The sequence below is a fragment of the Piliocolobus tephrosceles genome, chromosome 16 (genome assembly GCF_002776525.5).
Source record: "Piliocolobus tephrosceles isolate RC106 chromosome 16, ASM277652v3, whole genome shotgun sequence".
Lineage (NCBI taxonomy): Eukaryota > Metazoa > Chordata > Mammalia > Primates > Cercopithecidae > Piliocolobus > Piliocolobus tephrosceles.
The window spans coordinates 60,239,477-60,263,567 of NC_045449.1; the positions used below are offsets into that span (position 1 = coordinate 60,239,477).

A 24,091-nucleotide genomic window follows, 5' to 3' on the forward strand; every position below is an offset into this window, starting at 1 on the left:
CACACACACACACACACACACACACACACACACACACACACACACACTCCAGTGCCCCAGGAAAGAAAAAGGAGGCTTTAGGATATGTCCTGGTTCTCATTCTGGTCCCAACACTTATTATGGGTGTGACTTTTGGCAGTTCCTTACCCGTTAAGCCTTGATTTCCTATCTGTAAAATGGGACTAAGTAATTCCTCTCATAGAGTGCTGCTTGTGCAACAAGGGGTCAGAATGAGTGCTCAGGAAGTGATTCCCACTCAGCCCGCATCCCTTCCTGGAGCACTGCAGCTTTGGGATTCTTGTCTCCAGCCCAGCTCTTACAGCCTCAAAGAGCACCCTGAGCAGGGGAAATTCGCTACTCTAAAGTTCAATTTGCATTGTACCATCTCCATTTACATTGCTTGACCTTTCCCTTTCTCATCCAGCAATCCCCAGCGGGGTGTCTGTTTTCTAAGGCACCCACCTAGCCTCTTTCTGAATTTTAATCCCAGCTCTGGCTAAAAGCCTTAAAGCAAAATATGAATTGTAACTCCACAATTATAAGGTGGGACTTTCTGTATAAAATGAAGTTGCTCTAGCAGAAAGCCAGCGCTACAAATCAGTAGCGGCTTCAGGATGCATGGCCTCTTTCTGGCATAGGAGGTCCCATTTTAGGCTCAGCGACGGTGTTTCTTCCAACAACTGTGCATGTCGAAGTCTGGAGAGAGCTGATGCTAAGAGATACGTACTAATGAAATGCACAGGTGTTCCCTCTTTCTGTTCCAAGTCCCTGTGTGCCCTCCTGTCTTGGTAGATAACATGGCAGGACATAGAAACACTTGGAACCTGTTTACTATTTTCTGTAAAGGCCTTACCTGTAGCCCGTTGATCTACCCACTATGTATATTCGTTTTAATGCTCTTTTTGAGTCTGTTGACTACCCCGGGAAATCAGAATTGACTACCACAGCCCTAGTCCTCAAGTGTCTTGCCCGCAATGAGGTTATCTGGCCTATTAGAATTAAGTGCTAAAATACAGGAGCTGGGGTCACACGTGCCTGCTGTTTGTGACTACCCTTGAAGATGTTGGGGATTTAAATTTTAGATGGATCATTGTAGCTACAAGGGGTAGGATGGATAGGTGGGGTATCCAGAGTCCTTGGATACCTTGTCTTCCTGGAACCCCTCTCAGCACCCTTGGGCTAAGATGCACCCTTGAACACATTGCCGCTCTGGCCCCTTTCAGATCTGTGGATGATGCCTGGAGTCCTTCTTTCAGAGTGACCCAGCCCAGTCCCGGGGAAGGGGCAGATGGACTCTGTTGCCCGTCTCAAATTTCCCTGACTTTATTTTCTTTTGAGGTTTTATCAGTCCAGAAGTGGAAAGAAGATGGACGCCATTTGCTTTAGAAATATTTTATATGTTTTAGGGAGAAAGAAGCAGAGAATATACTTTTAGATGAGCACACTTTAAAATATCAGTAAGACAGACTTGTTGGAAGACAGGCATTGTGAAGAACTTTGTTTGTTTGTTTGTTTGTTTCGTTTTTTGCAACAGCTTTCCCCACTTCAGGTTATGAGAACTTATGCCCTCCTGAATGTTGTATTTGATGGGCCTTAGATCCATGGGGGATTTTTTTTTTTTTTTTTTTGGTAAAAGGTAACCTGCTAAGTATAGTCATATCCTTCTAGCATGAAATGTAATCATTTATTAGACCAGAACCGTTTGTTAATTCAGCAGTGTGTCTTGAAAAAGAGCCACCCTCAAATTTAAAGTAGAAGTAGATTCTCCATTCTACTACTTTTTCACATCAGATTTGCTTTCCTGGTCTCAGTGCAAGTGTCCCTACTATTCAGTGTTTGGGACACAGCCTCCAAGTAAGTCCAAGGAGAGCTCAGGGAGAGCTCAACGGGCCATGAGCCCCTTGCCAGCCTCCCAGGGACTGTAAGAGGGGATGTTCGGGGGAAGATGCTTAATGAAAGGATGTTTTGTAATTTAGAGAGAAAAAGGAAATTTATCCCATAGAAAACTAAACCCAAATGGGAATATTAGAAAATACAATTGTCACATTATGTAATATTTGTACATTTTCCACTGCAAGTAAGAATGCATCCTTTCCTTAATTTTAAAATATGGAAAAAGTTGACATTTCTGCTGCCATAAGAAAAATCAAGGGAAAAGGAGATTTTGTACATGATATGGGGAACTTGGGATAAGTATTTAGCTCAGTATGAAAAACAGCAACAGGAATATAAGGTAATTAATTCCTCTAAGTATGAAATGCAATCTTGAAAAAATAGGAAACAGGCGCCAAGGTGACGAGATAGGAAGACAAGCTGGGTGTTGTGCAATGGCAACCAACAACTTCTAGAACGTTCCAGAGAGTAGCTTTGTAGCTGGAGAGAGCCTCCTGGCTTCTGCATGGTGACCGAGACTGACCCCTGCTGGCGGGTTGTTGCTAAACCGTGGCTGTTAATGAAGCAGGGCATAGGCCCTTAAGGAGGAGATCCTGCCGGGACACAGGCAGGTCTGTCTCCGAGGCCTGGCCTTGCACCAACCCTTGATGCTGCTGCCTGAATTCCCAGTGGGAAGAAAAATGGACCCAGCAGTTTTTAGTTTTTTGGTCTCAGTTTCCACCATTTCTCCCCTTTCCCAGTCTGGGATGTCAGTGTTTGCTCTCTTTTCCCTCCCCTCGGTTACCTCAAGGTTTCATGGAAAGAAAAAGCCCTGCTAAATCACAAAGAGGCTGAAAATTCCAGATCCACCTCGGAGCCAGCCACTTGAGAAATTTGATGCCAAGGTACTTTTTGTTTGGGAAAACATCCATATTAGGTTTATTTAAGAAGTATTTGAAAAATTCCTATAAGCGAAAATCAGATGGGAAGAAGTCCAGAAATCTGATTCATGCCATGACCATGATACAACCAAGATCCCCGTGAGCCAGTGGTTGGGGAAGAGAGATAATGTACAATATTTGTATGTGTTTCCTGGAAAAATTCTTAAACAGATTATAAAAAGCACTAAGCGTAAAGGAAAATGTTAATACATTGACTGCATTAAATAATAGACCAGCAGAGGCCTGGCATGGTGACTCATGCCTGTAATCCCAGAACTTTAGGAGGGCGAGGCAGGCAGATCACTTGAGGTCAGTAGTTCAAGACTGGCCTGGCCAACATGATGAAACCCCGTCTCTAGTAAAATTATAAAATTAGCTGGGCATGGTGGCACACACCTGTAATCCCAGTTGCTTGGGAGACTGAGGCATGAGAATCACTTGAACCCCAAAGGCAAATGTTGCAGCGAGCTGAGATGGCACCACTGCATGCCAGCCTGGATGACAGAACAAGACTCTGTCTCAAAAAAACCCCCAAAAATAGATGGGCAGAGTCTATTTCTGGTAGAGGTTTGTGTTTTCCCCACTACGTTTTCCACCAGCTTGTTCTGGGAGCTGCTTTTGGGTGCTGGTGAGGAGTAATTCGTGGTTTAGGAAGCTTGAGTGCGGGTGCTGGGTCATCCGCTTGCTGTTCAGCAGGGTATTGGAGGCTGGCGCTGCAGAAATCTGTCTTCAGTGCACTCGCTGGTGTTGCCATGGACAGCTCATTGGTATAGCTGGTGTGGAGGTAATGAAGTAGGGATGTTTTTAAAATGAAATTTTAAAAATGGGGTTTGAGAAGTAAACAGTTCCTTGTGGCCTAAAATGACATTATAATCATTTAATTTTGAGATGATTTAAAAATCATTTCCTCGTGTTCCATGTTCTACAGGTTACCAGTCAGGAAAAAGGATAATTCTGTGGGACTCAATGAAGTGATGAAATTGAGAACAAAGCCTTTCATCTTTGGACTTACACTTCCATGTTCCTAAAAGAGTTAGGCAGGCATATGTAGGTGAATCAAAGACTGAAAACTTGGGGTCTTTGGAAATTTTTTTCTGGGTCATCTTTTTACTCTTAAAGCTAAGACTTCAGTTGCCAAGCAGTGGTTTTTTGCAGTGGATGAGGCTGGTCAATAGGATATCTATATTTTTAAAAATCTCAACCACAAGTAACACCCTACACGAAAACCAATTATAGATAGATAGTAGACCTCATTGTAAAACAATAAATGTTCTAGAAAATGACAGAGAGAGAACATGTTTATGAAGTTGAGGTACAAAATAAGTTTGTAAACAGGATCTAAATAGAACTAACCATAAAGGAAAAGATTGATATATTAGATTATAATTAAAATTAGGCATTTTTGTTAATTGAAACATTAAGGAATGAAAGGTAGACAGGTATTGGGGGAAGATATTTGCTATACTTTTACCTATTAAAGGGCTTGTGTCCTGAATTTAAAAAAAAAAAAAGGGCATGGTGGCTCACGCCTGTAATCGCAGCACTTTGGGAGAGCGAGGTGGGCAGATCGCCTGAGGTCAGGAGTTCAAGACTGGCCTGGCCAACATGGTGAAACCCTGTCTCTACTAAAAATACAAAAATTAGCCGGGTGTGTTGGCAGGCGACTGTAATCCCAGCTACTTGTGAGGCTGAGACAGGAGAATCCCTTGAACTCTGGAGGCGGAAGTTGCAGTGAGCTGAGACTGCGCCACTGCACTCCAGGAGCCTGAGCAAGAAGAGTGAAACTCCATCTCAAAACAAACAAACAAACAAACAAACAAACAAACAAAACTCTTCCTACAGATCAGTAAGAAAAAGACAATCCAGTAGAAAAATGGGGAGGAGATTTGTATACTTGATGAGAGATGATATAAAAATGGACAGTAAACATAAGGTGTTCAACCTAGGGGTTGTCATCAGGGGAATGCAAATTAAAACTGCAATGGGATGTCACCAGCAGTCATAAGAAAGAATAAAATGAAAAAGACCACAGTACTAAGTGTTAGTAAGGACATGTTACTGGTAGGCAAATTGCTATAAGCACTTTAGAAAACTATCAGTATTGATTAAAGCTGAATACACACTCCTGTCACACAGCAATTCTTCTCCTAGGTGGATCCCCAAAAGAAACATGTACATGTGTACCCCAAAAGTCATGACCCAAATGTTCACAGCAGTATTATTCATAATTGCCTTAACCTGGAAATAACTCAGATGTTCCTCACACGTAGATTGGACTTTTTTTGTATAATCCTATCATGGGGTACTGTGCAGCCCTAATGAAAAACCTGTTGTCTGCAGCAAAAGTGTGATTCTTGCAGACCTAACACTGGGAGAAAGAACCCAGGCACAGAGTTACGTTCTCTGTATATAAAGCTCAAAAAAGTGGCAACACTCATCTCTAGTGCCTAGGGGTCAAGATAACCACATCATCTTGCTGGGGAGAAGAGTGACTAGAACAAGCACAAGGGGACTTCTGGGGCTCTCATTCCATTCTGATGATGGAGGGGTTTGTGGATACACAGGCAAGATTATGTTGTGAGAATCCATCAGGCTGCATATTATGACTTGTGCGTGTAAAACATGTATGCCACACCTAATAAAATGTGTTTATTTTAGAAATGCCTTCAATATCCACATCTATGATAGGTCAATAGAAAAAAATAGAACACTTTAAAATTTCTAAAAAAAAATGTTTAAAAAGCAATGCCTTCGAACACCCAGGCTACTGCGCAGCGTGTTGCTACTGTCTGTGATGCCTGCGAGGCATGGGTGAGAGGAGGCGGCGATGCCAGTGAGTAGAGTGAGATGGTGATATTGCTAAATCACTTTCTTAGGGTGTGAAAGACTCTGCTTTAGCTCTTTTTTGGGCTTTTCTGCCATGCCTTACTAGTTTTGGCAGTTTTCCTATTAAAATTACATGTAATGTCTTGATATAACTGTGCTCGTCTAGAGCTGTGTATTTAAATAGCTGTAAACTTCTCAACCCAAATTGTGGGAATTAAATTTCCATTAGCAGATTGGCAGCATAATCTGGTGGGATGTTCTCTGGGCCCAAAGCCAAGAGCCCTGGGTTCTAGTTATAGCTTCTAGTCCGGACCTGGAAGGTGTCACTCAGCCATTCTCCATGGGTACCTCCCCCCCAATATAATATTAAATCTACATATGGAAATCACATCCACCCACCTCTGAGGTTGCTGTGAAGGTAAGGGAAGATAATATCTGTAAGCACTGTTTGCAGATTGCAACTGCAGAGCCATAAATCCGCTTGCATAAACCACACATTCCAGAGGGGTTCTGATTGTGTTTACATATACTTCTTAAATTTCATACTAAATGTCTGTAGACATGAAGATGTGAAAACAAAAGTTCAGTGAAAAAATAACCAACAGAATGGAGGAATTCTGGAGAAGTCTTAGCGTGTAGTGGTTTTCCTGTTCCTGATCCGTATCATGTTGTGGCATTGCATGTACTTATTTCTGTGATTTCATGTTACTAACTGACCATTTTGGATGGTTGAATATACAGGAGAGGCACTGGTTCAGGAAGTAATTTTTTTTTTAACCCATATTTCAAAAGTAATTCTTGTTGGTATATACAAATATGTTTAAATTTTATTATTTGTCTTTTAACAAATTACAACATGCCACATTAGGAATAAGTTTGACACAACTTAATCATTTTAACTCTTATTATCACTAAAATTGGCAGCATTGTCCTTCATGGAAGAAAAAGTTAATTTGGTGAAGTCTTTAGTCAAATTAATTGGTCAGAAGAAATACTGTATACTTAAAGGGGGGGAACCCTGTTTTAATGAACTTAATTTTAATTGAACAACCTTCCTCAATGAATGTTTTAGCAATGGTTTTTCTCAGGAAACAAACTGTTCACCGAGGCATGTGGTTTAAAAGCTTTTGTTTGACAGTAAACATCTGCTTTTGCAAATGAAACCTTCCACGGAACCTGAGTCTGTAGGGCAGATGAAAGACCACTCTGAAGCAGGGGTGGGAGTGGAGATGGTAGAAAAATGGGTGGTAGATCTTCCCACTGAGTGTTTTGCTATTGAAATGAGAAGCCTGTTGGATGCCATGAAAAGCCAGATAATTATTACTCTGAGTGGTGGTGCAGGGAACATTCTGTGTGTGGTTGTATTATGCTGACATTCCATCCAGTGTGCCACTCCATATAATTGGGATACTGTCTGTTCACTTGGCTGATAGAGGTGGGATTCAGGGACTGTAGTGTCTGTGATGCTGTGATCCTAGACAAGGTAAGTGCCTGATACGTCTAGATGCTGATAGATTAAGCTTTAATTGAATTTCTAGTTTCCAGAATGAATATTGTACTTTGAGAGGCTATAAAGAATATCATTCTAGGCGCGGTGGCTCACACCTCTAATCCCAGCACTTTGGGAGACCGAGGTGGGCAGATCACCTGAGGTCAGGAGTTCGAGACCAGCCTGCCCAACGTGGCAAAACCCCATCTCTACTAAAAGTACAAAAATCAGCCAGGTGTGGTAGTGGGCACCTGTAATCCCAGCTACTCGGGAGGCTGAGGCAGGAGAATAGCTTGAACCTGGGAGGAAGAGGTTGCAGTGAGCCAAGATTGTACCATTACACTCCAGCCTGGGCCACAGAGCGAGACTCCATCTCGCGGGGGCAGGGGGAAGAAGATCAGTAACTGAGAAATATCCAGGATGAGCCACCTTTCCAGAAATGTTCCAGTTAATCAAATTATACTGGTAACCCACAGCTCACTGCAGCCTTAACCTCCTGGGCCCAAAATATCCTCCCACCTAAGCCTGCCAACTAACTGGGACCATAGGTGCACAACAGCATCCCTGGCTTTTTGATTTTTTTGTAGAGATGGGCTCTTGCCGTGTTGCCCAGGCTGGTCTCAAACTTCTGGGATCAAGTAGTCCTCCTGCCTTGGCCTCCTAAAGTGCTGGGTCATGAGCCACCCCACCTGGCTCTGAGGCTTTTTTGACTAAAATATTTTAAAATGTTATATATTTTTAAAACTAGTTTTTGCTATAGTATGAGATGAATATCTGTCCCCTTTTGAGTAAATTTCAATAAAAAAATATAGAATCCTTTAATTCAGTGATAAGGGAGTTTGGGAGGCCCTTACTTTCAAACCTGAAGAGTTTCATCTCCTTCCACCATTTCTGAAAGGATTCCGAGAACTGCTGGCTTGGGAACTTTTAAAAGTATGGATTTGTTTTTGTGAGTTTGTAAGAGCTGCGTTCTGTCTACAGAGGACCTTGTTAATGAATCCCTCCTCTTATGTTATTTTAGATAGAAATGCTTGGTTCGTGGGTTGCGCCTGTGACATAAACTCTGGGAAATAAGAAAATTATAGACAAACCAAAATAGAAAGCAGCTCTTCTCTCAAGGTGAGTTCAGCAGTTGTCAGTGGATTGATAAAAGGGCCTTGTCGTGAGCAGCTAAGCCCACACTCCTGAATGCCTTTTCGTTATAAGAATGAAAATGAAGAGATAAAGGAGGTTTTTTTTTTCTGTGTAATTCCAGCTTGTCTAGCACACCGTGAGCAACAGATAGAGGCCAACTTTAAAATCTCCATGACTGAAGTACACTTCCAAAACTTCTGATCTGTTCATTTTCTGCTGAAATCAGGAATACATGGGTCATTAATATTAAGTAGAATAGAAAAGAGAAAAGCAGTACCTAAATGCAACCATCTTTTTTATCCTCAGTTGGAAAAGTGTCTGTTTTCTTCTAATTACAAAGATACTGCATGCTCATTACAGGAAGTTCTAAGAGTATCAGAAAGTGTGAAGAATAAAAATTACCCAAAATTCAGGGGAAAGATTGTTACAACAATGTTGACAAGCATTTATAACAAAGCATAACAAGCTAACATCTAGCTTCCTAAGTATTATTTTTCGTTTTGAAGTCCCACAGTCACCCACCAGCATATACACTGAACTCATAAAAATATTCCATGTTTTCAAAAGACGAAATACAGCCTGTAAATAAACACCTAGAAAAATGGCCTCGCTGGGCACAGGGGTGTGCGCCTGCAGTCCCAGCTCCTTGGGAGGCTGAGACAGGAGGATCACTTGAGGCCAAGGAGTTTGAGACCAGCCTGGGTAACACAGACCCCTATCTCTAAAAAATAAATTTATTTAAAAATTTTTAGAAATGGCCTGAAGAGTATTAAAGACAACATTGTAAAACAAGATCCTGCTTAAGTTAATGAAATCACAATACCCAGGGTTGACAGGGGAGCTAAAAATGGCAGTCTTTTTCTGTCTTATGGCCTATACGTTGATATGATATATTTGGAAAGGAATTTGGTGATATGTATCAGTAAGCTTTACTGTTTATAATCTTGATCTGAGAGCTTCATTTTTGTATTTATTTGCCTAAAGAAAGACTCTATATTTACAAGGGTGTTTGTGTTGAAATGGTCATTCCAGTGGAAATGGCCTACATGGAATGGGCTGTACCCCAGTGAGACTTCAATTCAAATGGCTGTCTACCAGCTCCGAGCCTTGGGCAAGTCACTTAACCTCTAAGCCTCAGTCTCTACGTTTTCAAATGGGGATGACAATAATCCCTGCCTCAGAGTGTTTTTATGAAGATTACAATGGAATTTAATATGCAAAGCACTTAGAACCCTGTCTCAGCACAGAGAAACACTGAGCGCAGTTGTCACCCCTTCTCTTCAAGGGATACATTCCAGGGACTCCCATGAAAGCCTAAAACTCCGACAGTGTCTACTCTCTATAAGCAGGTTGATTATCCCAATCTGAACATTTGAAATGTTCCAAAATCCGAAACTCAGTGGTGAAAGGAAATCCCCACTGGGGCATTTTGAATTTTCAGATTAGGGCGTTTAACCAGTTCGTATAAAACAGATATTCCAAAATCCAAAACAAATCCTAAGTTCAAAACACTTCTGGTCCCAAGCATTTTGGAAAAGGGATACCTAACCTGTACTATGTTTGTTGTGCGTTAATACGTCTGATCCATTTATAAATTAGGCAGAGTAAGAGATTAACAGTAACAGATTAGCAACAATAATAAAATAGAACAATTATAACAATATAGTGTGGTAAAAGTTGTGTCAACGGGGTCCCTCCCTCACTGAAGATATCATACTGTTGAGGTAAATCTCGGCATATGAAATTTTTACTTATTGGGAATTTTCACCTTTTCACTTAAAGTAATTTCCAGCTTCTCTTTGACATACCTGAATTGCCGGCATCACTACTCTGGCACTTTGTGGCCATTATGAAGTAAAATAAGGATTCCCTGAGCTCAAGCCCTGTGATACCTCAACAGTTGATCTATAACTGAGATGGCTATGAAGTGACTAAGAGGCGGTAGCAGCATCTACAGAAGGGGTCTGCTGGACAAAGGGATGATTCACATCCCAGATGATACAGTGGGATGGTATGAGATTTCATCACACTATTCAGAATTGTGTGCATTTTAAAACTTACGAATTGGGCCAGGTGTGGTAGCTCATGCCTGTAATCCCAGCACTTTGGGAGGCCGTGGTGGGCAGATCACCTGAGGTCAGGAGTTCAAGACCAGCATGGCCAACACTGTGAAACCCCATCTCTACTAAAAATACAAAAATGAGCCGAGCATGGTGGTGCATGCCTATAATCCCAGCTACTCGGGAGGTTGAGGCAGGAGAATCACTTGAACCCGGGAGGCAGAGGTTGCAGTGAGCCGAGATCACATCCTTGCACTCCAGCCTGGGCGACAAGAGCAAAACTCTGTCTTAAAAAATAAATAATACTTATGAGTTGTTTGTTTCTGGAATTTTCCTTTTAATATATTCAGACTGAGGTTGACCACAGGTAATTGAAAAACTGGAAAGCAAAACCACACATAGAGGGATTACTTGTAAACATTGCCTGTTACCACCTTATGCATTGCTATGAGGCTTGAATGGAGTAACACCTGAGGGCAGTGTCTGGATAGAGTAAACCAGCACCCCAGGTTAGATGATATTCTTAGTGTTAGTATTAGTACATAAAACTTAGAAACAGGACCAGGCACGTGGCTCACGCCTGGGATTCCAGCACTTTGGGAGGCCAAGGCGGGTGGATCACGAGGTCAGGAGCTTGAGACCAGTCTAACCAACATGGTGAAACCCTGTCTTTACTAAAAATACAAAAATTAGCCGGATGTGGTGGCATGTGCCTGTAATCCCAGCTACTCCAGAGGCTGAGGCAGGAGAATCGCTTGAATCTAGGAGGTGGAGGTTGCAGTGAGCCGAGATGGCGCCACTGCACTCCAGCCTGGGCGACAGACGCCCGTCTCAAACCAAAAAACCAGAAACTTAGAAACAAATATTCATCTAATAACTGGAGGAAAAGCAAAATCAATTTCAAATGGAGGCTATGCTGTGAAGACTGCGTCATAAAACAGTTGGTTACAACACAGTGTTCACTGTAAGGATACCAAGTTTTGTGTGTACGGTTGCTGTACCTCTGCCAAAGGATATATGCATAGGAAGACGAAGTAAAAGTAGATTTATTCCACAATTACAGTACCAGCTTCCATGGTGCCTGGCAAAGCATGAAGAAGTTTTGGTTTTGGCTCTTGAAATTAATTTAAAGCATGAGATGGACTTAAGCCCATACTTTAGAGACCATTAAGATGAAGGAAGAGCTTGATGATTCTGGGCCAGTCTATAATTTGAAATAAATGTATTTCGAAGTGCCAAAGCCAGTGGCTCTTTACTGAAGCATGTAATGTGATATCTATTGATTTTTGCAAGGTGTTCAAGGACTTTTTTCATGCTGAAATTTCATTTCTGCTGTTCGCAGGACAAGAGAAATTTGATACCCATGTACGACTTGACCAGGCTTGAAATTTCACTTTATTTGATGGCTCAGCTAGTGATATAGAAATTAATGGGTGAGGCTTCAGTGGGGAACACACACAGAGCCAGCAGCTGTGGCCCGTTCCTGTCTCCTGAGTGAGCAGTATTCACGACGTTCTTTTCACTTAGAAAGGGCTTAGGGAGGATTTATGTGTTCGCTGTCTCTCATTTCTGTTCTCAAACCCTTGTTTTCTCCATGGATTTTTTTTTTTTTGAGACAGGGTCTTGCTCTTTCACCCACGCTGTAGTCCAGTGGTGTGATCTTGGCTCACTGCAACCTCCACCTCCCAGGCTCAGGCAATCTTCCCACCTCAGTCTCCCAAGTAGCTGGCACTACAGACAACGTACCACCAGCTAATTTTTGTATTTTTGGTAGAGACAGGGTTTGGCCATGTTCCCCAGGCTGGTCTTGAACTTCTGGGCTCAAGAGATCTGCCTGCCTCTGCCTCCGCCTCCCAGAGTGCTGAGATTACAGGTATGAACCACTGTGCCTGGCCCTGTGATACACTTTTGATCACAGCGGTATTTGGTCAAAGGAGTTAAAAGATGGCAGAATAAATAGACTTGTGGGCTAGGGAGCATCCAGGAGGGGCACCTGGTCTTCCTTGAGAGTCCGGAGATGGGGATCTTTGCATCCCTCGCTCACGTTGGTCAAGGCCTCATTTCTACTCCTGACATCTGCTCCTGCTTTGGGCCTGAGAGGTGCAAGCTCCCTTTCCAGAGTAGAATAAGCAGATGGTGATTCTGAGCAATGTGGGATGTGGATTGCGGCCTGGGCAAAGGAGTCCCTTGAGATGAGTCCTCCATAGCAGCCAGGTTGCCACCCTGACTTCTGGCTCTCCTGACTCAGTCCACTTTTAGTCTCTTTTTCTGCAGGCCATGAAATGGCTCAGCCCCTGGCCTGCTTCAGACCTAGAGCTCAGCCAGCCTGCGCTTCGGCCCTGGTTATGGCTTGGGGGATCTGCTCTGTTTCTAGCCCAGGGAGGTGTGTAGTTTGTATGGGAGTGAACTACATCTTTTTAAAAATGCAAAAATGCATTACCTTCTTTTCTTTTTTATCGTGTCCATGTATTTAGAGCTAAAGGAGAGATCCACAGCATGAGTTTACACTTCACCTTAGCCAGAAGTCCCCGCCACATTTATCCTTAGATCAGAGAGTGACACTGGAGTGAGGACGGGGCGGTGGGCGGGTGGGACTGCCCTAGCCTGTTCCCAGATGCTGCATGAGTCATCGTTTTCAATCCTGTGCGTTTAGCTTCCGACCCCTGTTGTCACCTTGTCACCCCCTCAGAAGCTGCCGCACACCTGCTCTGTGCCGTGGACCAGCCGGAGTGCGGGGTTTGTGTCATGCGTCCCCTCCACCCTGCGAGCTCTTTCTTTATCCTTTCTCCTGCAGCTCCTCCTCAGCCCCCTTTGCAATGCCAAGTTCAGAAGCTGTATTTCCCTTCCTCAGCCAGCTAGCAAGAGACTGAATTTAAAAACTCACAAAACAGCCCTCATTGTCTCCCTTTGATATTTGCCTTTCATCTCATCTGTCCCAGGGTCAGGGCATCCACCTAGGCCAGCACTCTGGAAAGACACCTCACCTGCGGCAGGTAGAGCCCAGCAAGTCAGCCCCGGCTTCTGCACATGGTCATGTCCCCATCGGTTTGTCCTTGGAAACACTTCAACTCCAGGGAGCCTCAAGTCCTTGGTGAAGGCTAAAGTGGAAGGGGAATGCAGCATGAGGGAGTCTTTCTGTTCATATTCACCGCCCGAAAATGATGGTGGTTCAGGAAGTGTACCTTCTGGACGAGGTGGTCTCAGCAAGCCTTAAAACCATCTGGTCAACAAGAGCAAAACATGTATAAGGCCACGAATGTACCTGGGGCTGGTTTGGTGTGGTTTGCACAAACTACCCCCTCCTCTGAGTGATGCGTAAATAAGAAAGAAAATAGTAAACCCAGCCCCCTGCCAAGTCATTCTAAATATGTAGCCCTGTCTTTGATGGCCAGGTTTGTCTTCCCTTTAGTGTAGAAGACATCAGGGCCCACTTCTGCATCTTGGGCCTGTGGTTTCTGTCCTCTTCATCCAGATCTGTGACTGTCATGATGGTGTCCTAACTGGCCACTTATCTCTGGTCTTGTCCCTCCTCCCAGCCATCCTTGGGCCCCCTTGCACTGTGGGTCACGTCCCCATGTCAACGCTCATCTGTTTCAAACTGTGGGTGGCTCCCCCGCGCAGCTCACCGGGCAGGCCTCTGTGAACCGACTCTAGGCGTCCCCTGCAGTCCCCCGTTGCTTCTCACCTCTGCACTTGCAAGAGGCTACTTGTGCTTCTGTGCAGACCGTGGCCTCTCGGGGCTCTCTGCGTCTGCGGGGGCTACTGCTTTCTGCCTGGAGCATGTGCACATGCGCGTTCCCTACTCAGTACACAGTCAGCCCCTGCTGTGGCACTGGCACACAGCAGAGAGCAAGAGAAGTGGCTTTGCCCCCCATTCAACAGACAGACTAGTAGGGAAGACAGACATCAAGCTAGTCATCATGGCTATAATTACATAATTACCCCTTGTGACAAGAGCTGTGAAGTGGCAGGAAAGAGGCAGACCAGGGTCAAGGACGGCCTTCCTGTGGTGTGATGTGTAAGCTGGAATTTGGGTAGGAAATAGCCAGAGAAAGAGCCTGAAGAAAGATGTTTCCAGAACCTGGGATCAAGATGTGTGAAAGTCGTGATGGGAAAATGAGGATAACAGTAGCAGTGGGTAGGGGTCAGAGGTCATGCTTACCCAGGGTTTACCGTGTCAGGCACGGTTCTGTGTTACCTCATCACATCCTCATATGACACTGCAGGGAAGGTGCTTTTACTATCCCCACTGCACACACGTGGAAACTGAGGCACAGAGAGGCCAGTGGGCATGCCTGAGCTCACGTGGCTGGTAGTGTGGCGGGATTTGGACCCAGGTAGTTTGGGTCCCAGGATCAAGCTGCAGTCACTGCAGCATCTTGCTGGGGCCTTGGAAGAGGCCTTTGTGACTAGAGCTGAATCCAAGGAGCTAAGGCTGGAAGGCAGAGGCAGAGGCAGGGCCAGCGAGACGGTTTAGGAAGTGAGTGATGGAATTTGGATTTTTATGTGATCAGACTTGGTTGGGAGGACAGTGGATTGGAGGAGAGGCAAGGGAAGGAGGCAGAGAGAGGAATTACACACCGAAGGTTAAAAAAAAAATCGGGGGTTGGACTTCCCTCCTTCCTTCACCTGGTGCTCTCTCCTTATCCTTCAAGTCCTGGTGCAGGTGTCAGTTTCTCTCCTTGGCTCACTCTTTCTCTACCCTAGAGATCCTCAAGATCAGGAGAGATGTCTTGGCATCTCTCAGGGTTCCTCATGCACAGGGTACTCTCTACAAATAGATGAAAGGAAGGGAGGGAAAATAGTTACAAAGCTAAGAAGCAAGATGTTTTATTGAGGAATTTAACTTTTCAAGTTCATAACTCTGATGTGACTTTCACAGTGTAAGCTGCCTGCGGCTGATACTTTACTTATGGAGTACCAGTGGTCTGTTATTCAAGCTAAAATTTCCATTTCCTTATTAGCATGAGTGACCAGGATTACTCCCCTAGCTCCACATTCTTAGGGAGTCAAGAGGTCGCTTTCAGCAGGCCAATCTGCGCGCGACCTGCTGGTGCCGCAGCATTCCTTACTCAGATCTCAGAGACCCTGGGATTTTGCAGTGCTCTGGAAAGCTGAGAGGGCTGGCACTGGGGGCCGGCTGGGATGGGAACAGGCTGCCCCTCTTGGCTCTCCACATAGGCTGAGAGCCACGTGGTCCCACATGAGACATTGAGCTATGTGTGGGCTCCGCCTCCAGGGTTCCATGCATTCTTAGCGTCTCAGCAATCCAAGGACAAGCACATCAGCTTCCATGTAGTTAAACATAAGAAAGTTGTCCGTGTTTTAATATAAACTTTACTGACATTTAAACATGCATACTTCATAAAAAGTACAGTATCGTAAATGTGCGATAAAATGGGTTTTCGCCAAACTGAACACACTTAAGATCAAAACATGCCCAGATTTGCACCCAGATCAGGAAACAGAACATGACGCCACCCTGCGTCCTTCTTGCTTCCCTTCTGTTTACTGTACTCCTTGCAAAGGTAACCTTTGTCATCGCTTCTAACAGCCTGGATTAATTTTGCCTGTTTTTTGAGCTTTCTACCAATAGAATCATACAATGTGTAGAAAGGATGTACACTTAAGATGAGATTTGTTTTGGTTCCCCCCTTCCCCCCTAGTGCTCAATTTATCCCGTGTTCCTAGATATAATAGAGATAACACAAGTGGAAAGACAGTCTCACAGTCTCATGAGAGGAAGGTTATCCTTCCGGGGTCAAACCATGCTTGGCACAGAGCCACTTGTTAGGATTTAGCAGTAATTAAAATGACTGTGTTGTTTATAAATTGTTTTATGAGTACATTAGTGCCTTGTTTATTTTTTATCACCAGAGAAAGAGTGATTCTCCTAAGTAAATGTTGTAGATCAGTGGTGAGCAAACTTTTTCAGCCAAGGCCAGATAGTAAATATTTTTGGCTTTGCAGGCGCATATGGTCTTTGTTGCAACCACTCAATTCTGCTTTTGGGATACAAAAACTGCCTTGGACAATATATGCACAAATGAGGCTGGCTGTGCTCCAAAAAAGCTCCATTTGTGGACACTGAAAATTTTCACTTGTCACAAAATATTATTCTTCCAACTTTTTAAACTTGAATCTTTCTGAAGTGTTTTTGGTTTTTTGTTTGTTTGTTTGTTTTTTGAGACGGAGTCTCACTCTGTCTCTCAGGCTGGAGTGCAGTGGTGCGATCTCGGCTCACTGAAACCTCCGCCTCCCAGGTTCATGCCATTCTCCTGCCTCAGCCTCCCGTGTAGCTGGGACTACACCACACCTGGCTAATTTTTTGTACTTTTAGTAGAGACAGGGTTTCACTGTGTTAGCCAGGATGGTCTCGGTCTCCTGAACTTGTGATCTACCTGTCTCAGCCTCCCAAAGTGCTGGGATTATAGGCATGAGCCACCGTGCCTGGCCATCTTTCTGAAGTTTTTAAACACTGATTTAAATTCTCAGGATGAGCTGAGAACATTTTCTTAGTAAATATGGGCAACATGGTATAATAAAAACATGGAAACCCTGGCACTGTCTTTTTGCTGTGTCTCTTTGGGTGAGTTTTAACTTCTCTGGATCTGTTTCGTCTTCTATGGGACAGGGATAATAGGAAGGACATTTCACCAGTAGCCCCAGGATAGCCGTACTAGTTATTTGTGAACAGAACCCCATCTGAAGAGTCACAGAGGATCCTAGGTGGTCAGCTTTCAGGCTGTGGCAGTTGTTAAATATTCTGAATATCACTCTGTCATGATATCCTCTCTACTGAGGTCTGGTATGCACTATGGCCAGCATTTGCCTCGCATATAGTAATTGCTCCTTCTCCTCTTCCCATGGAAATGGCTGTAGGCATTCTTGGCTAAGAGGGATACTCTACTTCTGTATTAACTACCCTGAAGGGTGGCTTGCCCCTCCACACCTGTGGGCGTTTCTCATCAGGTGGAAGAGAGACTTGAGAAAAGAAAGAGACACGGAGACAAAGTATAGTGAAAGAAAAATGTTCCCTCAGTATTTATTGATCAGTATCTTTACCATCTCCGAGAGGGGGATGTGGCAGGACAATAGGGTAATAGTGGGGAGAGGGTCAGCAGGAAAACATGTGAGCAAAGATCTCTGTGTCATAAATAAGTTTAAGGAAAGGTGCTGTGCCTTGATGTGCATGTATACAAACATCTCCACAAACATTTTAGCGCATTAAAGAGCAGCATTGCCGCTAGCACGTCTCACCTCCAGCCGTAAGGCGGTTTTCTCCTATCTCAGTAAATAGAACATACAATCGTTACACTGAGACATTCCATTGCCCAGGGACGAGCAGGAGACAGATGCCTTCCTCTATCTCAACTGCAAAGAGGCCTTCCTCTTTTACTAATCCTCCTCGGCACAGACCCTTTACGGGTGTCGGGCTGGGGGACACGATCAGGTCTTTCCCTTCCCACGAGGCCATATTTCAGATTATCCCACGGGGAGAAACCTTGGACAATACCTGGCTTTCCTAGGCAGAGGTCCCTGCGGCCTTCCACAGTGTTTGTGTCCCTGGGTACTTGAGATTAGAGAATGGTGATGACTTTTAACAAGCATACTGCATTCAAGCACTTGTTTAACAAAGCACATCCTGCATAGCCTTAAATCCATTAAACCTTGAATAAACACAGCACATGTCTCTGCAAGCACAGGGTTGGGGGCAGGGTTACAGATTAACAGCATCTCAAGGCAGAAGAATTTTTCTTAGTACAGAACAAAATGGAGTCTCATGTCTACTTCTTTCTACATAGACACAGTAACAGTCTGATCTCTCTTTCTTTTCCCCACAACTACCCCCAACTCAGGGACTTCTGTGCTACAGGTGGAATATCCTTATCCAAAATGCCTGGAACCAGATGTGTTTTAGATTCAGATTTTCGGATTTGGGATTTGCTGTGGTTTGGCTGTGTCCCCACCCGAATCTCACCTTGAATTGTAATAATCCCCACGTGTCAAGGGTGGTGCCAGGTGGAGATAATGGAATCATGGGGGCGGTTCCCCCCATACTGTTCTCATGGTAGTGGATAAGTCCCATGAGATCTGATGGTTTTATAAATGGGAGCTCCCCTGCACAAGCTCTCTTGCCTGCCACCATGTAAGATGTGACTTTGCCCCTCTTTTGCCTTCTGCCATGATTGTGAGGCCTCCCCAGCCTTGTGGAACTGTGAGTCCATTAAACCTCTTTCCTTTATAAATTGCTCCGTCTTGGGTATGTCTTTATTAGCAGCGTGAGAACAGACTAACACAGGACTCTCAACCTGTAGTTTGTATAGTTTTCTATTCCCCTAGTGGCCACCAGGATGTGAGCTGTACCGTCACCTAGCCTACCTTCAAGTCAGCTCCTCTACCAACTCTACCTTGCTGTTTCAGATAAGTAGGCTGATTAAAACTCTAAAGCCAGAGGAGCCCTGCATTCCACCCTCAGCTGAGTGTGAGCCCTGTGTGACCTAGGAAGTCAGCAGCATGGACTTTGGGGCCAGACAGCCTGGTGGAATCCCAGCCCCTGCCATTTATGTTATGGGCATCCTGTGACATGTTACTTACCTTCTCTGTTCCTCAGTTTCCTCCTCTGTGAAATGGGGAGAAATAGCACCTACTGCATAGTTGCTGTGAGGATTTGGTGAATTAGTGTGTGAGAACATTTCAAATAGTCCAGGAAGCACTGTGTAAATATTTGCTATCATTGTTTTTTTGTTTTCACTGCAAACACATTGCTTGATTCTGATGCTTGCTAAAGATGGTTGAAGTTCCCAGGTATATGACCTGTAGATTATAGAAGTTACATATTAAATGACAGATTTGGTGTTGGGGGGTAATCTCATGGGCATTGTTTTAGGATTTGATTATTTTCTGTTGTATCTCATTGTCCTCTTTTTAATAGCTCTAGACATCTAACCCTGAGCTAATGTTTTACTGTTCTGTTACTCAGAAAAATTCTGAAATGCAGGGATTAAGAATGGACAATCAAGTCTTAAGTGCTTTGCAAAATGAATTTATTCCTTTGAGAATTAAAATGATGTCCTGAAGGAAGTCACAGTTAATGGTTAGTTTCCTTTAGGGAAATATTCTTAAATAATTATAGTGCTGGTCTCACATATCTTTGATGGAAACCAAACAACTCCTGGGTTAATGTTTAGTTAAATGAACCAAAAAAAAAAAAAAAAAAAAAGAATTATCACTTTGCTTAGTTGGAAGCAGAGGAAAATATTAATTATTTGAATGGAGAAATGTTTGAAAATGAGAAATAATTATGTTACGGTGGTGGGATTACAGATGGTAAGTATTTTTCTTTTTTTAAAGATGGATTTGCCTTTTAAAAAGGGGGAAAAGCCTGAAGCTGTTACAGTCTGTCTCGAAACTAAATTATCTTCACTGCAATCTAACATTGTGCAGCTAAGTATAAAATTAAGACCCACAGCCTAAACCCTCTAATAGGTAAGACTATTCTAAGGCACTGGTAACACGTCTCTGAAGAGTGCTGGCGTTTTGTGCTGTTAGTTTCCTGGGTTGATTTTGGTTTGAGTTCACAGCACAAGTCTGCTGGGTGGGCAGAAAGGAAGAATCATCATGCTGGGACATGAGTCCGAGCAAGTCCTGTCTGTCCTGTGCATTCTTCCTTCCCCCGCATTGTCCTGGCTCAGCTTCAAGCAAGGCTGTGAGGTAAAGGTTGGTGGCTTAGCATCCTAGGGCTTCTGTAACAAATTATCACAGTCTGGTAGTTTTTATTGTTTTATGTTTGTTTGTTTGTTTTGTTTTTGTTTTGGTAGAAGGCAAATGAGGAGCAAAGTCGCACTCTGTTGCCCAGGCTGGAGTGCAGTGGCTTGATCTTGAGCTAACTGCAACCTCCGCCTCCCGGTTTCAAGCAATTCTCCTGCCTCAGCCTCCTGAGTAGCTGGGACTACAGGCGCCCACCACCACGCCCAGCTAATTTTTTATTTTTTTAGTAGAGACGGGGTTTTACCATATTGATCAGGCTGGTGTCAAACTCCTGACCTCAGGTGATCTGCCTGCCTCGGCCTCCCAAAGTGCTGGGATGGCAGGCATGAGCCACCGTACCCGGCCAATCTGGTAGTTTTAAAACAACAGAAATTTATTGTATTACAGTTCGGGAGCCCAGAAGTTCCAAATCAACATGTCAGGAGGGCCACACTCCCTCCAGAGTCTCAGGGGAAGATCCTTCCTGGCCTCCTCCCGCTCGTGGTGGCTTCCGCTGTTCCTTGCCTTGTGACCGCATTATTCCATTCTCTGACACTGTCTTCACACGGCCTTCTTCCCTTTGTCTGTGTCAAATCCCCCTCGCCTTTCTAAGGACACCAGTCATTGGACTTGAGGCCTAACCCTAAATCCAGGATGATCTCATCTCAAGGTCTTTATTTAATTACACCTGCAAAAACCTTACTTCTAAATGAAGTGGTGTTGTTTGCCTGGGTTAATACCTGAGGTTCGTTGCCTCATGCCAAGGAAATCAAGGACATGGACACACAAGGAGTGAGTTTAAGAGCAGGAGTTTAACAGGCAAGAGAAAGAGGAAAGCTCTCTGTCCTGCAGAGAGAGAGGGGCTCCTGAGTGGGTCTTCCATTTCCATCACAAAATGCACGGAGGAGTTTTACAGATGAGCGTGAAGAGGCAGTGTCTGATTTACATAGGGCCCAAATGATTGGTCAGATAGGTGTGCCATTTGCATAACATACGAAGAAGCTGGCTGCCCCACCCTAATCTTTTGTTATGCAGGTGGGTTCTCTGCCTGGTCAGCGCCATGTTGCCTGCTTTTTTACTGCACACCTGGTTGACAAAAGGGAAGATGGACCCACCATGTGGAACACGCCTGGCCCCCAGGTAGCCATGTCCTGTTGGCAGAGCTGCCGGCATTCACCTGTGCAAGCTTCCAGCTTGCTTATGTATGTCTGCAGCTCGATTTTACAGGCTGTTCTGCTAGAAAAGAAATGATTCGGGGGCTGCTTTTTGTTAAAAGAGAAACCTTACTGAGGACTGTCTTACCCTCGCTAACTGCCTAAGTAATTTCTTTCTAGTTCCTGTAGCACAAATAAGGTCATGTTCTCACTTACTGGGGATTAAGACTTGGGACCACTCCTTAACCCACTGTAGCTGGCCTCACAGATGTCTTAGCTGACCACCAGGCAGGGGTTTCCACCCGAGGACGCACCTCCTCATTCCCCGTGGCACCGGCAATGTGGAGTGGGGAGCCATGGAGCAGGGAGCCAGCAGCCTAAGTTTGAAATCCAGCTCCCTGTTCTTGAGACTGGAACCTGGAGGGCATTATTAAATGTCTCCCAGGCTTGGTTCCTGTCTTGTGTAAAATGAAGGTGACGGTGTCTACCCCTCTGGGTCACAAGAAGCATGTGGGAGAATATGAGAAAGCAGCTGGCAGGGTGCACGAGTTATAGCAGGAACTCAATACATGTCCTTGAGCCTGAATGCAGTCACTCAAGGTTCTCAGTATTAACTGCCTTGCTCTCAGGTGGGTGATGTTTGAGGATTAACAAATCTGTTGGGTGAATCCAGATAAATGGGGAGCTGACCTTTCTGGATGACACAGGCTGTTAACCATGAGTTAACATATTCACTAAGTTAATATAAAGAGTCTTGGCAGTACCTGGTGCGGCAAAGGGACATGTATCTGTGGTTGTCATCGTCATTGCTGTGGTTGCCGTTGCTATGGCACCATAACCCTGTTGATCTGAACTGGTAGAGATGAGGCCTTGAGGTGGCCCCTGGAGATCACAACTGAGGATCCCTAAGCCCACCCCCAGGTATGTTGTGAAACTGGCTGCCTTCTTTCCTTTACCTAACTTGTGACATCCTTCAGCCCAGGACTCAGTACACAGTGGGCCCTCAAAAAATAGGATTAACTATTTTTTTTTTGAGATGGAGTCTCGCTCTGTCACCCAGGCTGGAGTGCAGTGGCCGGATCTCAGCTCACTGCAAGCTCCGCCTCCCAGGTTTACGTCATTCTCCTGCCTCAGCCTCCTGAGTAGCTGGGACTACAGGCGCCCGCCACCTCGCCCGGCTAGTTTTTTTGTATTTTTTAGTAGAGACAGGGTTTCACCGTGTTAGCTAGGATGGTCTCGATCTCCTGACCTCGTGATCTGCCCGTCTCGGCCTCCCAAAGTGCTGGGATTACAGGCTTGAGCCACGGCACCCGGCCAGGATTAACTATTAACTGAAAGATCTTATTCCAGTTGTTCAGGGAATGAGCAGAATTAGTGTGACTTTCTGCTAATAATATCTTCAACTGATGTGATAAGAGTACAGTTCCACCAGTGGCCACTGCAAAAGACACAGAGCATGTAAAATCCTCTCTCCTTTTATCAGAAGGAAGAGCTTCTCCATCCTTTCAACCTTGGACCAGTAATTGGTCCCTTTAGGAGTTAGTTTAAGAAAAGCCATGCATGCCTTAGCCAGCCTGAAGTCAGACCCTTAATGGGAAGCTGGTGCTTTATTGATGCTCAGTAACAGAACACTGCTTTGAGCTCAAAATAACTTCCCCTGAGCTCCTTCAACAGCTTGCTCCCTAGGTGGCTCAATGTTTTGCTGCTGTCTAAAGTTGTATATACTCCAATGAAGCTTGAGTTTCTTCATGATCATCATCCACCATCACCAGTTAACATGGGCTGAATATCCATAACGTGTCAGACTCAGTTGGGGTGCATAAAGGAGACCCTGTACCTGCACTGGGGTTGTGGGCCTGAGGGCTATTAGAACTCCAGATGGCTGCACAGACACAGGTGAGGCTGTGGAGCAAAGGCAGAGTCGATGGTGAAGGGCCATTTTTAACATTTATTGCCTCCATGTTGCTCCTACAGTGCCATTATGAATGGTCTCTGTGAGTCTGGGCAGTGGTTAGTGTCTACTCAGAAGCTTCATGTCTGTCCTCCTGGGATAGAATATGAACAGAATCCAGGTCTGGAGTCATGGATGTTGAACGTGATCGTTCATTTCCTGGCATCACCAACGTCTGATCTCTTTCCATTTTCCTGCAGTTCTATGAACATTTCTTTCTAACACAGTGTTTTCTAGGGGCTAATTTTGAGTTGTTTTGGGGGTCTATCATCCCTTATATCCTTCCCCTTTCCTCCCAAGGTATCCCGAAGTTGATGTGCAGTGTTATTGTAACATAATTTGTTCATTTTCCTATGGAGGACAGCTAGATTGCTTCCACATTTATGCTCTTTTAAACGTACACACACACACACACACACACACACACACACACACACACCCTGCTGTGGCTCTTCTTGTGAGATTCTCCTATGTGAGAATTCGCCTGGGTCTGGGGTGTACTTAGAAGGGGAACTGCCAGTCATATGTATATTTAACTTTACTAGCTTTGGCAACTTGCTCTGCAAAGTGTCTGAACCAATCTACATTCCACCAGCAGTGTTGGAGGATTCTACTTCCTCAAATTGTTACCAGTGAATGCTTTTATCAGGTTGCCCAAAAAGTTTCCATGTGGCTGGGGTGAAATAACAGGCATTTGCCTCTCTCTGATTGCTGGGAAGGTTAAACACCTTTGCATACCTTGATTCGCCATCAGTGTTGCTGCTTCTGTGAATTGTTTGTTTGTTTATATCTCTAGCACCTTTTCCCTCCTTCCTGTTTTGGGGCATGAGGAAGAGAGGTGATGCTTTACTCCCCAATTGGTAGAAATTCTTTACATATTCTGGATACTAATTTTTTGTTGATCTATGTTGCAA

The 24,091-nt window shown here is 44.4% G+C and overlaps 1 protein-coding gene across 4 annotated transcripts in view; it reads left to right on the forward strand.

Moving 5' to 3' along the window:
* Positions 1-24,091, forward strand: part of PRKCA (protein kinase C alpha) — a 502,110-nt gene that overhangs the window by 265,937 nt on the left and 212,082 nt on the right. The window contains exon 1 of one of the 4 annotated variants that reach the window (XM_023212010.1): positions 8,229-8,247. The exons of 2 other annotated variants lie outside the window; for them this stretch is intronic. The gene's annotated coding sequence lies outside the window, so the exon portion shown is untranslated. Of the gene's footprint in view, positions 1-8,228; positions 8,248-22,044; positions 22,148-24,091 lie in introns of those variants that run through there. One more of the 4 variants, XM_023212009.1, reaches the window with a different exon arrangement.